Raw genomic sequence first — 13,643 nt, 5'->3', positions numbered from 1 at the left:
TGTGCCGTGTAATCGTGTACTTTACTATTGTGTGCCTTAATTAACCAAGTTATTAAGTATGTATCCCATGTGTAACCTTATATTTCTATATTTGGTCTCGTTCGAAAGATCATAACGAATGCAGGTTGTCTGAGTGAATGAGAATTTGATGTTGTGTGTATTTTATGCATTACACTAGTTAACAGAAGTTAATAACCAAATTGAAGATAAATCTGTGTCCTAATAAGTCACATGCCAGAAGGAATTGCATCAAACATGACCCCGCCCCCGTGGCAACGCCATTGGCCTTCAGGCCCCAGGGTCGTGTCTGACAGACCCCTTAAAATCTAATGGCCCGAACCAGAACATTGGCTTTGAATTGCGCTTGAAGTGCCGACTTGACCTGATTGAACTGAGCGAGAAGAGCCCCGAAACATCCTGACAGACTTTAAGCTCTTCTCTGCCGAAGATCGCCTGCTCTTTCCAGCTACAAGGCATTCTTGCCCTCCAGAACTCGCAAGAAACCGCAAAGACTTTCGCGGCCCGGTTTGAACCTTCAGAGCCTACGCGCCTTGCAACCCAGGCGCCAACCGAACTCTGAGAGCAACACCGGCGGAACCGGGCCACCGCGGCTCGACTACAGCAACTCACGTTGCCCAACTCTCAGCTCCTGAGGAATTCCAAAGACGTCATCCGAAAGACCGACAAGCAAGCAACCAACCAGGGCATCCGCTGAGACGAGCCCCCAGAGGGAAATACCCATTCAGCACGAGCGCAAGTAAACAGGGTCTCACATTTCTTGTTGAAATCTGGTGCGTTTTCGTTTAAGTTAGATCTCTGCTTTGTAATTTTCTGAGGTTGTGATTTGAGAAGCTAGTAACGGTAATAGAACACGTTTTGGGTTTTCTCAAAATTCATGAAATCCAATCTCTGAAACTGTATCAGTGTGCGTGTGAATGTGTGGGTGTGTGTTCGTGTTGTTTAGTTTTGTAATCCTAGTGTAGTTTCAATAAATCATTGTTTTCATTGAGAGAATTGTCTTGCCTTTTTGTGTTCACAAAGTACTATTTTGCCTAGATCAAGCTACCTGGCTTTAGTTTCCCAAAGTAATATTTAAGTTGATTTACGCTCCTGACCATGAGCGTGAATAGACTTCAGAATTGATAAGGTACATTGATTTGACCGATTCGGTGGACGACCGGTCAAGAAACATAAACTATTAATTCTGAATTGATTTCCCTGAAGTTTAGATTTGATTCTATATCCGAATCAACTTTAAATTTGAGTTAATTCTTTACAGTGGCCTGGGGAGGGGAGGTTTCCAAAACTCATCAACTGGTCACTGGGGTTCCTCAGGGATCAGTTCTTGGACCCCTCCTCTTCTCCATACATACCACATCTCTGGGCCCCTTCATACAGGCACATGGCTTCTCCTACCATTGTTATGCTGATGACACACAGCTCTATCTTTCTTTCAAACCAGATGATCCATCAGTAGCTGCAAGGATCTCGGGCTGCCTGGCGGATATCTCTGCATGGATGAAGGAACACCATCTTCAGCTCAATCTAGCTAAGGCTGAGCTCCTTGTCTTTCCCGCCACTCCAACTTTACAACATGACTTCTCCATCCAGTTAGGTTCATCAACAATTACCTCATCGACTTCAGCCAGAAATCTTGGTGTAATCTTTGATGTCCAATTGACTTTTAAAGACCACATAGCTAAAACTGTTGATTGTCGATTGCAAAGTAAACACAGCGATGGAGAAGAAAAGGTCAAAGCTGCCAGGTGCCCAATTTAGGAAAAAAAAGAAAGAAAAGAAGATGAGGAGAAACGGGGCAAAAGATAAAGGTATGCAACAATATTTTCTCTGTATGATTGAGGTATTCATGACATTATGTTAATTAGTGGTATAATGTAAACTCTTATGTTTGTTAGCCTTATCGCTTATAATGCTTGATATGCTCACCTTGCAAAAAAAAAAAAAAAAAAAAAACACATTAAAAGCCTAATATACAAACCATCACAGAAATTCTAATGGTTTCTATTAAATACCATTATGAACCATTAACTTTTTCCAGTGAAACTATTACAAAATTTCTTATTGTAGTGTGTTTTGGGCACTTTTCTGATAGGATTTTCCATCCCACCCACCAATAGAATCCATCACATACCAGCAGACACTTACCATTAAAACCAATAAAATTCCCATTATAACCATTAAATACATTACATTTTCTATTATTTTTGGGCAGGGTTCTATTATTTTTTTCAGCACAAGATCTAATTAAATTTAACCACAAAATTATGCTTTGCAACTGTTGCAAGTACAGTTATTATTTATTTCCATTGTTTGTGTTAATTTTGGCTACTGTAAATAGCCAGTGTTGATAGTTTAAAAGACAAACATTTTCCATTTGCTATAACTCTGTAACGTCGCAAAGTATATAATTTGAGGCAGTAAATTAACCAAGGAGCTAATTGTTCCTCTCATAGATTAGATTAGATTAAATAAGATTAATATAGTGTCTAATGACAGACATTTAGCATGTTAAATTTGCAATTTTAAGAGTAATATTGTAGCCAACAGTCTTTTGATGTCAATTTCAACTGCGTCTGCCACTTGTCAGGATGAGCCACCTACCTCCCCCCGACACAGGACTCTGCTGGAATGGTCTCTGCTCTTCAGGATGAGCTGTCATCTGTGTCCTCAGCAAGTCATATGTCTCCACAAACATCTAATATTGGCAATACAGGCAAAGATTTTTTTTCAATAATTCTGGACTGCACTCCAGATATAAAAAACTTGAGTTAATTGACATCTGGGCCGATCGGAATCTCAACTGAGCTCGCGCCTGTCAAGATAGGGAGATGGGGGTGGGCTTGCGTGCCATGTAGACCATTATTGGACAATTCTTATAAATGACATTTTTTCTGGACCAATCGAAATCTCAGCGCTTGATTCAGGATCTTGAAACATGCTGCCATCTGTGTTCGCGCATGTCAAGTTACACAACCTAATGTTTCCACTGATGGAAATTGAATTCAAGGTAAGTCGGTCTTTTTGGAGCTAAACAACAGATATTTGTTTGCTTCAGTCAAATAACATCAGCTAGCGTTTTTTTTTTTTTTTTTTTTCCATACAGTTAGCCTATGATTCGAGCAAAATGCTTAATAGCAAGCAATGCAAGCGGATCCAATGCTGGAATTTCCGTTAGCAAGATAGCAAATTTTCTAGCCATCTAACATTATTAGCTAGTTGTAATGTTAATAACTGCATTTTCTGACCATCTTGCTAACTAAAGTTAACTACGTAGCTTGCTACGTAAGTACTGCTGATGTGGATGTTCAGCAAGAGGTTAGCTGAATAATGCACGTCCATATTATTAGTATGTAATGTTAATGTGTTTGTGAGCGGATGTGTATGGATGCTTTTGATGTTACCCGTAGTTGTTTAATTTTTAACCCTATATCTTTCTTCTGTGGAGGTTAAATGTCCCTGGTGGGATAATTAAATAGTTCTTATCTTGCCTTAGATTCTCCAGTATGGTGTGGATCAGAGCCTGCCAACATTCACTGATGGAGAAAATGCTGTCAGCTGGTGGGCAGATGTTTCTGAAACAGGAAGGTACCCAGCACTCACCAAATCAACACAGACAGCAATGTCTGTTTGCCATGGGCCACTGATTGAGTCATCTTTCAGTTACATGTCAAAAATCATTGACTCAAAAAGTGGCGGCATGAGCATCAGCACTCTGAGTGCCACAGCCATATCACCCTGCAGCCCAAGTCTGGTTGCTCACTGAAGCTAAGCAGGCTTGAGCCTGGTCAGTACCTGGATGGGAGACCTCCTGGGAAAACTAGGTTGCTGTTGGAAGAGGTGTTAGTGAGGCCAGCAGGGGGTGCTCACCCTGTGGTCTATGTGGGTCCTAATGCCCCAGTATAGTGACGGGGACATTATACTGTAAAAAGGCACCGTCCTTCGGATGAGACGTTAAACCGAGGTCCTGACTCTCTGTGGTCATTAAAAATCCCATGGCACTTCTCGTAAAAGAGTAGGGGTGTAACCCCGGTGTCCTGGCCAAATTCCCTCCACTGGCCCTAGTCAATCATGGCCTCCTAATAATCCCCATTCATTGAATTGGCTCCATAACTCTCTCCTCTCCACCTGTAGCTGGTGTGTGGTGAGCGCACCGGCGCCGTTGTACTGTGGCTGCCGACGCATCATCCAAGTGGATGCTGCACACTGGTGATGGTTGAGGAGAGATCCCCTATATGATTGTAAAGCGCTTTGGGTGTACGGCAATACACAATGAAAGCGCTATATAAATGCATCATTCATTCATTCATCCAAACTGTGAAACACACCATGCTGACCCAAAAGAAGACTGCAGTTAAAATGTTCAATAGAGAAAACATAAAGTATGGGCCAGTGTAACAGAAGATGTCAAAACATCCTGTCGGCTGGAAGTAAGGACAAAGCTTTAAGAAAGCAAGCAGCCTTGAAGGAGATGGAGAGAGGGAGGATGTTCGACTGCCAGCCATCCTCAAGCGCTGCTTGAACCAAGGCAGAAGAGAAGGCTCTGGCCAGAAGGAGGCATGCGGCCAAACAATGAAAGCAAGCTTGTGAAATCCTTGTCCAGGCTAAGAAGGAAAAAATAAATGTTTTTAAGTATAATATAATTTTGTTGTTTTCTTATTTTAGTGTCATGCGCCTAACACTTAGTTCACAGTGTCAGTGTCACCCATTCTGCATAACCCCCCCCCCCACACACACACACCTGTCACTTTTTTTTCTCCGATAAGTTTGTTACGGTGGACATCTGCAAAAAAAAAAAAAAAACATCTTCCTCAGTTTGATAACACAGGAACGCTGCAAATCCTCACAACGCAAACACAAATACAGAAAAGCGCTGCAAACACAAAAAAACGCTGCAAATAGCACGGAGCACAACGAAAATATTTCAGGGGGAACTCAAAAAGTGACGAACCCATCTGGGACCTAATTATTTGTTCAGTGGCTGTTGGTCAGAGCAGAGGTGTTGTCTGTGAACTAAAAGGTGATAGTTCACCGATAAGATAGTGAAAGTGTTTGCAGCGCGTTTGTGTGTTTGCAGCACTTTTTTGTGTTTGTGTTGCGAGGATTTGCAGCGCCTGTGTTGTCAAACTGATGAAGATGCTTTCTTAATTTGTTGTAGTTCTTTTCTGTTTGCATGTGTTTTCTTAAGTTGCAGCCCATTGAGCTCTCTCTGCCACCGCATTATCATGACAAATTTTTCCCGTTATCACTACATAACAAAAGTTGTTTTCTCGTTTTCATGACTTATTTTTCTCGTTATTTCGACATAAACAAGGTTCTCGAAGTCACACTTAATCTTAAGTAAAAAGATAAGTATATTCTTAAGATGATTTTTTGGAATACAAAATATTCTTAACTTTTTTCTTATTGTAAAAAATGAGAAGAAAATGGCAGCTAAGAAGAAATTTCTTCTTAAGAATGTTTCGTGATTCTGGAACATTTATAAGTTAATTAAATGTCAATAATTAACTGCACGAATTACAGTGAACATGGAGAGGTCCTTACTCTGTCCCAAACTTGTACAGTGAGGTGGATATTGTTATAATGTAGTCTATTTAGTAAAGTAACAGAAAGAAGGATGACACATGAATTCCTTGGATGAACACACACGTTTACTCCAGTCCGAATTCACTTCCATAACATACTTCTTCTTCTTTTCCATTAACACATAGTTAATGCAATAGTTCCCCCTAGTGTTCGTTCTGTGTAATAACAACTATGTGAACACAACATCCCCCCATAACTTAAGATTAACCTTACTACCAAGTATGAAAACAACACCATCTTCCAAAGTAAAGTAATAACACATTATAGCAAAGAAGTACAAACTTATTGAATAATACTTCCATTTCAAACGCTCAACAGATTATTGCTTTCTATGCTTGTGCAACAGAAACCAGTTCAAGTATATGCAACACGTAATAGCACATTATGTCTTGAAATCCTTGAGCCAAGAAGGAGGTCGACACGTTCTTGACGGACGTCCTTCAAGCAGCTGAGAGTTCTGTGTTATTACAGACAGAAGTTTCCTCTGCCAACTCAAGTGACGGATTAGGCACCTGAACAGCTGGTGCCAACTGCGATGAATGCCACTTTCTTCCATCCTCTAATAAATAGGTACTGGGACCCACTTGTTCCTCAATTTCAACTGGGTCTGAGAATTTGCAATGACCTTTGGCAACGTGAAAGGGCTTACGCACTCGCACCCGGTCTCCCTTCTTCATGATTGTCGGTCTTGCGCTGCGTTTAGCATCAACGTAACTATTCATCTTTGATTGTTTACGAACCACTCGCTTGCGCACTATTTCTGGATGGAAGGTACAGGCAGGAACGGAAAGTGCAATGTTTAGTTTCGTTCTCATTTTCCTCCTGTGGAGAAGTTCAAAGGGTGAAACCCCAGTAGTGGCGTGCGGCGTAGAACGATAAACTTGGAGAAAATCAGTGACTATGCGCTTCCATGGTTTAGACTGTACTATAGCCGATTGTACACAGTCTTTGAGAACCCTGTTAAAGCGTTCGATTGCCCCATTCGCGGCCGGGTGATACACAGCAGTGCGTACAGGAGTAATCCCTCGTTCTTGCATGAAGGTTGTGTATGCGTCTGACGTAAATTGGGGTCCATTATCCGTAACTACTTCAACTGGGTATCCATGGCGACTAAAGACACCATTGAGAAAGTCGGTTACCACACCCGTGGTTACGGAAGATGTAAATGCCACTTCCGGCCATTTGGAATGGTAGTCAATCAGGGTGATAGCGTACTTACAATCCCAAACAGCAGTATCAAATGGACCAACTATATCCATGCCCAATTTCGTCCATGGTGCGTTTGGAAAGGGAACTGGTTGAAGAGGGCAGTAACAGTCTGTGCAGTTTTATCCAATCTCTGGCACAACTCACACGAGGAGACCTGTCTTTGGACCATTTTATCCATTCCAGGGAACCAGTAGAACTCGCGTAACCGTTGTTTTGTCCGTACCATTCCCTGGTGACTCTCGTGCGCAAGGGCAATTACAACATGTCGCAATGTTGATGGAACAACTAGACGAGTATCTCTGAAGATCACACTATCCTTGACACTCAGCTCATTCCTCACGTGATAATAGGGTTGCAGATCAGCATGCACAGCCTTTATAGAACCTGGCCAGCCTTTCTCGATTTGAGTGCGCACCAAGCTTAGTTCAGGACACGCAACTGCCGCAGATTCAAACTCGCTGGGTGAAATCACAGACGCAGATGTAGACAGCAGTGCAACTAGCTCTGGTTCCTCATCAAGGCTTGAAACATTAGTGAGAGGAAGAGGTAACCGTGACAAGCAGTCCGCAGCATGATTTGATGAGCCAGCCCGATACACCACATCATAAGTAAAGCACAGAAGGCGAGCTGACCACCTCGCAATCCGCATCCCGGCCCTTCCGGCTCCCCGTGTAGACAATAGAGTTGTCAGTGCCTGGTGATCAGTGCGCAAAGTGAAACGTCTGCCCCAAAGATATGTGCGCCACTTTTCCACTGACCAGACGCACGCTAAAGCCTCTTTTTCTACAGTTGAATAGCGCCTTTCAGCCGGGGTTAAAGCTCGTGAAGCAAATGCCACTGTGCGTTCACAGTTGTCGGGGTGCACTTGTGATAATATTGCCCCCAGACCGTAGTCAGATGCGTCGGTGGACACAATGATTGGCAATTCTGGGTTAAACAAAGCCAGTGCTGGGCTGTCCACTAAGTATTTCTTTACCTCCTTAAAACTTTGCTGGGCTTCCTCAGTCCATTCAAATTCAGTATCCTGGCGCAAGCATGCACGCAATGGTTCAACAAGTGTAGCATAATTAGGTATGAACTTGTTATACCAGGATAGCATACCCAGCAGGGAGCGTAAGCTGGTGGCATCAGTTGGAGCTGGGGCCTGCGTTATTGCTTGCAAGTGTTCACTATCCGGTTGAATACCATCACCATTCACCATGTGCCCTAGAAAACGTAAGCAGGACTGATTGAAGTTGCACTTTTTTTCATTCCTTCGCAACCCAGCCTCGCTGAGACGTTTGAGCACTGCATCCAATGCGATATCATGTTCTTGTCGTGTACGTCCGAAACAAATGACGTCATCTAGGTAATTCTGCACATTTGGAATGCCCTTCAGTATGATCGACATCATTTTTTGAAATGCAGCTGGAGCCGATGCTAGACCATATGGAACACGGCAAAAGCGAAACAGTCCATCGTGAGTGATAAAGGATGTAAGATCACGGCTGTCTGGATGCAGCGGAACTTGATGGTAAGCATTTTCCAGATCAATTGTAGAAAAGACTGTTGCGCCCGCCAGAGCAGCCAGAGTTTCCTCCATATGTGGAAGAGGGTAAGCATCTACGATAATAGCCTTATTAGGCTCCCTCAAATCAACACACATTCTGATTCCACCTGTTTTCTTTTGTGTCACCACGATAGGTGAAATCCATGGTGAAGCATCCACTTTCTCTATTACACCAGCGGTGAGAAGACGGTCCAGCTCATTGGATACAGATGCACGCACTGAGAAAGGAAGACGTCGTAGTTTTTGTCTTACAGGCACAGCAGTATCTAACACCTTCACCTTGTGCATAAAACCCTTTACACATCCAGTTGCAGCGGAAGGTGTGGAAGAGGAAAGCTGCATCAACGGCAATGGAGGAGGAGAATCAGGTAAGGAGGCATGTGCAGAAGTGATTTTATTCCCTACAATAGATAGTTGGAGTGCAGATATCAAGTCCATTCCCATAAGAGCAGTTCCTGACTCCACAATGAAGAAGGTAGCTGCACATTTGACAGTGCCTTTGTGAACTGTAGCTGGCATACATCCAAGCACTTCAATAGGCGATCGCGAGTACGTAACTAATCGTGCGGTCGCTGGCTGCAGATGTGTGCTTGTGAAATTCTGCTCATACACAGATCGAGGCAGAACTGAAACGGATGCGCCAGTATCCACAGTTAGGTCCACTGTTGCACAGGAATTTGGCGTCTGAATATCAACAGTACACTGAATTTTAGTCTGAGTGCTGCAGTCTTGAATTAATAGTAAAGTGTACTCAGGTAAGACAACCTCTCTAACGGTGTGTGTTGGAGTCGAACGGCACACCCGTGCGAAATGGCCTTTCTTTTTACAGTTCTTACACACTGCTCTTGTTGCTGGGCATTCTTTTGCGTTTGCCAAATGCCCACTAGAACCGCAACGGAAGCATGAGCGTGCATGCACAGAAGATGCATGGGGTTTTGATGTAATCTTTTCGGTCTGCGTGATTCTTTGCTGCTTACGCTGTTGAGTCTTTTGATGAATATGAATAGCTTGCACAGGAACACTCCTTTCTCCTATAGCTTTTGCTTGCTCTGTTGCAGACTCAACTTGGGTTGCAATTGTAATAGCTTCTGCTAACGTTAGAGTAGATTTAAGGAGAAGTCTCTCACGAATCCGTGGATCCATTACGTGCTCGATGAGTTGATCCCGGATCATGTCCTCCGCATTAGGAAAGTCGCAGGTCGCTGCTAACTGTCTTAGGGCGGCGATATAATTCACTATTGACTCCTGAGCACCCTGTACTCGTTTCCTGAAATTATGGCGCTCCACCACAACATTCACGGCAGGTGTGAAATGTGTGCTCAGTGCAGTGATAGCAGTATCTAGTGTATCTCCAGTGTCCGGTAAAGTATAAAAAATCCTTTGCCCTTCAGTTCCTAAACAATGAAGTAGTAAGGCTCTTTTTCTCGCCTCTGGCCAAGCATCACCTGTAGCTCCCACGACGAGAAGATAGTTGCGAAACATCCGTATCCAGGTGGAGAATGGAATGCTAGGTTCACCGAGGCAAGGTAGAAATAAATCTGGAAATGGAGCATTCAGCATTGCCATTGTTTCAAAATGTAGATGTAGAGTATCCTCGTCGCCAATTTGTTATAATGTAGTCTATTTAGTAAAGTAACAGAAAGAAGGATGACACATGAATTCCTTGGATGAACACACACGTTTACTCCAGTCCGAATTCACTTCCATAACATACTTCTTCTTCTTTTCCATTAACACATAGTTAATGCAATAGTTCCCCCTAGTGTTCGTTCTGTGTAATAACAACTATGTGAACACAACAGATATACAGTACAGTATTCTGGTCCCAATCAGCTATTTGTAATACTATACTGCCGCCTGTTGGCGCATTTGAGTAACTTCGAGAACCTCTGTAATGTCGAAATAGCGAGAAATATAGGTTATGAAAACGAGAAAAATGATGTTGTGATTACGACAAAACAACTTCTGTTATGTTGAGATCACAAGAAAATTATGTTGTGATCATGACAAAACGAGAAGAAAAAAATAACAATGCATGGCCGCTTAGAACTTCCATAATCACTAGTGCATGTGGCTATAAAAAAAATATTTAGGAGCACCACTGCAACTGATCCAATCACCATATTTTTGCTTCTGCTGAGGGGAGCTTAAAATCTTTTTATGTTTTTGCAGCGTTGAATTATGTATCACAGACATATCTCACAAATCCTTTCATAAACAAATTGGGTTTTTTTTTTTAAAGAAAACAAGCAGTACGTAAATCAATAGAGTACATTTAATCTACACTTCAGTCACTAAATAAACTGAATGAAAATAATCAGAAATTAAGTTATCACATATTGTGTAAAAATACATGCATCAGTAACAAATGCAATAAAAAAATTAGCAAATAAAGCATTAACAAAGTAAAAATAAATTCACCTAGGAACAATAATTGGTGGTCTCTTTTAATACAATCTTGTTTATTACTCTTGTTAATGCACTGCAGACAGTAGGCCATTATTATCACTATACTTATAATCACCAATATTAAATTTTTATTTTTAAATAGCTGATTTGTAACATTTTTGCACGCTTTTTACCCCTCGCTGCTTTCTGACAGTTTCACTTTAGGGCCCCCAACATGTTTGCGATTGTCCAGACTGTACCATCAGTAACTAACAATGCGGTCTTTCAGGTCATCTATTTTGGAATGGCAGGGGGCCTGACTGTAAAGGACAGTGTTTGGAGAGTGATGGCGAAATTACTGACCAACTCCCTAGCAAAGCAGTTTAATTGGTGTGGGGTAAACAGGAAATGGGGGTTTGAACGACTTGCCATTAAAGATGTTGTTCTCAGTAAGTTGTATTTGTGTTTCATACTGTTTCTTAATTCTCATCATTATATGAAAACATTAACACTTTCATGCTGAGATTTAGATGAGGAGATTGATAGCTCTGGCATGTCTATATGCTAAAAGTAGAGCTGGAATCAGAAGATGGTTAACTGTGACCATCAGAAATTAGATATTTTCAGTTATTTTGGTAGTGATGATGTAGGGTGCTCAAACTTTTGTAGGCCTTTTTTTCCATCATTTTCAAAATGTACAATGTACAATAATGACTGCAAAAAGAGAGGAGGTCTGAATACATTCTCAAATGACTGTATAATCCAATGAAGTGCTATTTTTTATTTCTTATTTTTATTTCAATTATTATTATTATTACTCTTTATCTTCTTCCCATCTGGCGGCCCGTTTCATAAAACAAGTTTACCAAATAATAATAATGTGTTACATTTATATAGTGCTTTTCTAGACACTCCAAACCCTTACAGTGTCAGGGGTATCTCCTCATCCACCACCAGTGTGCAGCTTCCACCTGGATGATATAATAATGAGCCAGGTTTAGTTAGTCTGACTTATTGTCAGTTGATTTGGTTAAAAATACGTCAGATTAACTGAAATAAGCCTGGCTTATATTGTAAACTTGTTTTATGAAACAGACCCCTGGTCTTTATGCTAAGTTTAAGATAGCCAACTTCATGTTTTAAAAAAGGCAAACTTACACCTATTAATTTCCCTTCTTTTTTTAAGAATCCATCCGAAAAAATGGCAATACTGCCCATGCACTGGATGGAGAGATAATTAAAAGGTGGCTCCAACTGTCATCAGACAGGGATGGAGGAAGAAGAGAGAGGGGCCTGAAACAAGTTACTTCTTCTTAAGGTATGTTTCAAATCTTGTTACTATTTACCATTAAGATCTCTCTGACTGACTAACCTTCTGTCATTGTGTGTCCCCTCTTTCTCTCTCTTTCTGCCATTCTGCAGGCCAACCTCTATTAAGATTTGCTTGCGGCCCACACAGTTCAAGTATTCAAGTTCAAGTGTTTTTTCATATATTATTATAATTATTTATTATTTTTATATCATTATTTATTTATTGCATTTGTTTTTGTCATTTTCACTGAAATAAATAGTTATATTTCTACATTACTGGCAATGTAACTGCAACGTCACTGTCCCGTAATTTCATTACCAGTACATTTCAGCTTGTGTTCTGTGCGTTTTTAGTCTGCAATGTCTACGCCATAATTTAATTAACAACCCGAATTTCTTTTAAAGATTTTATTGCTACGTGGTACGTTTGTAAGGAAATATAATTTAATTTACCTTAATAAAATATAATTTTACAAAAAGGACCAAATGAAGAGTTTGGTTTTTAAAACGCTATAAATCCATTATTATTAATTTGAGTAAAAATGTATTTTCTTTATCAAGGAAGTGGCAAGATGAAAAACACAATTTTCTGTTTCAAACTTTCACATAGCATCTTAAGGTTATTACTAAATGTAAAAATCTAAATCCAGATTTTGATTCTCAAAGATTTATAATAAAAATTTATTATTTCCCCCCCAAAATGCAAATAACTCTATCAGGGCTCTACATTTACTTTTCTTTTTAGTATCACCTTCTAATCAATAATTAAACAATCTGATAAAAAAAAATTATTTAATGTCAGCTTTTATTTCACATTAAAATAATAATAATAATAATAATAATAATAATAATAATAATATATATATATATATATATATATATATATATATATATATATATATATATATATATATAAATATGTGACCCTGGACCACAAAACCAGTCTTAAGTTGCTGGGGTATATTTGTAGCAAAAGCCAAAAATACATTGTATGGGCTAAAATTATTGATTTTCCTTTTATGTCAAAAATCATTAGGAAATTAAGTAAAGATCATGTTCCATGAAGATTTTTTGTAAAATTCCTACTGTAAACATATCAAAATGTAATTTTTGATTAGTAATATGCATTGCTAAGAACTTAATTTGGACAACTTCAAAGGTGATTTTCTCAGTCTTTAGATTTTTTGTACCCTTAGATTTCTATATACATGGTGTAAAGACTTGATGAAATAGTTCTTGATTGGCAACAATTTCATCCAGGAGCCCCAATGTCATTAGACCTTCCTTTAGCCTAGAGTGAAAGATAATGTAAAAAAGCAGTAATTACATCAATTGCTTCAGTTAGAGTTAATATCTTGTCCATTTTAACATTAAACATATCACATCTCCAGAACTTACTGTGAAAGAGCCTGTGAAAGTCTGTCCTTCAGATAAAACCAGAGTGCAATTTCCATGACCTTATCACAGTCTTTTAAAGTCCAGATGTAGGTAAAGGCACCCATCACACCCAAGGTGTCAGCAAAGGCAGAAACTGCTGCTCTTGCCTCTTCTACAGATTCTGCCCACTTTACCTAAAACACAA

The sequence above is a fragment of the Garra rufa genome, chromosome 1 (genome assembly GCF_049309525.1).
Source record: "Garra rufa chromosome 1, GarRuf1.0, whole genome shotgun sequence".
In the NCBI taxonomy this organism is placed as follows: domain Eukaryota; kingdom Metazoa; phylum Chordata; class Actinopteri; order Cypriniformes; family Cyprinidae; genus Garra; species Garra rufa.
The sequence above is the reverse complement of the archived record's forward strand: the minus strand, read 5'-3'. Positions refer to the sequence as shown.